Here is a 1,403-nt window from a genome sequence, read left to right as displayed (position 1 = left end):
CAATTTTCCAACTGCGCCTTCTTTGTTGGCTCGACATATCCTAAAAAGACATAATTTTACATTAAACAATAGAAATCGCAAAAATTAGCAAACAAATACTCGCTTTGTTTTGTTTTGTTGTCAAATTTCTGAGAAATGTGAATTCACCACGATGCGATACAGAAAGAACAAGGACCAGGGATGTAATTTTAAGTAAACTATTATTCAGGGGCAAGGCGCAGAGCGTTCAGGGCAGCAATATTAATTTGTATCAAATATAACATTAAACGGTGGTTCTAATACATTTTTTGATATTATTAACCAGAGTACATACATTATATGGTATTTCTTTCAAAAATTAATGTACTATATGAACTTCTTTTTCAAATATTTCTTAAGTTTCTTTCATGAGTGCTGAAAAGCAACCATGCGTGTAAGAAATTGTGTGCTACCTAAAATTTCATCTCTGGAAACTTTATCCCCATAAAGGACTTCACCACAGTTTTTTTACTGGATATACTGAGACACAAACGCTCTCTTTTTTGACTACTGCTCTTTCTATTGCTTCAGTTGATGGTTCGGCAGGGAGTTATCACGCTCAACGTGTGCCTATCGCTGATGATAGGTTTGTATTAGGGATGTGCCGGGTATCCGATAGATATCCGGAATCCGGCCTATCCGGCCGTTTTTTGGTTATCCGGTTATCCGGCCGGATACTGGCTAATATCCGGCCGGATTCCGGATATCGATTATAGAAGATTCAATCTAGAAATTTAACCCAGATTTTGTATTTTTGTAATCCAATTTAATAGTATCTAATTAGTAATCGAAGCTAACAATTTTTATATTAGTAGTTTTGACTTTCATCAAATTTGATAGTCGTTTGACATGTGCTGTGGACCGTGTAAAGTGCTGTTTGATCAAATTGAAAGAACAAGTGCCCGAAAATTTAAATAAAAACAAGAAATGAGCAAGAAAAGAAAACAATTCGACTTCATTTTAGAACTAATAAATAATTTCAAAAATCTCCAAAACCTTTTTTGTGGTGATACAACTTCAACAAAAACTGAAATTTTATGGGTTTTTAGACGTGTTTAAGTCAAACCATCTAATTACACTGACATATCTGTGCACAATAATTTAAATAAAAACAGAATAAGAAAAAGAATACGACTTAGTATTAGTATTAACAAATGAATACAAAGCTTTCTTAAGCTTCTCTTCAACTTCATCCAAAACGAAAAACAGAAATTTGATGGGTTTTTTGAAGCGTGTAAGTTAAACCATCTAATTACACAGAAGACAGTTTGATCAAACAATGTGACCATGTAAGGTCCATATAAGGCATCAACACACATGTGCGATTCTGACGGTGCGAATCTGTTCCGAAAAAATTACAACAATGCCGCAACTATTTATTGGAA

The sequence above is a fragment of the Rhagoletis zephyria genome, unplaced genomic scaffold (assembly GCF_001687245.7).
Source record: "Rhagoletis zephyria isolate East Lansing unplaced genomic scaffold, Rhagoletis_zephyria_1.1 Rzeph_scaffold_03790, whole genome shotgun sequence".
NCBI classification, from domain to species: Eukaryota; Metazoa; Arthropoda; class Insecta; order Diptera; family Tephritidae; genus Rhagoletis; species Rhagoletis zephyria.
Note: the sequence above shows the minus strand (reverse complement) of the source record.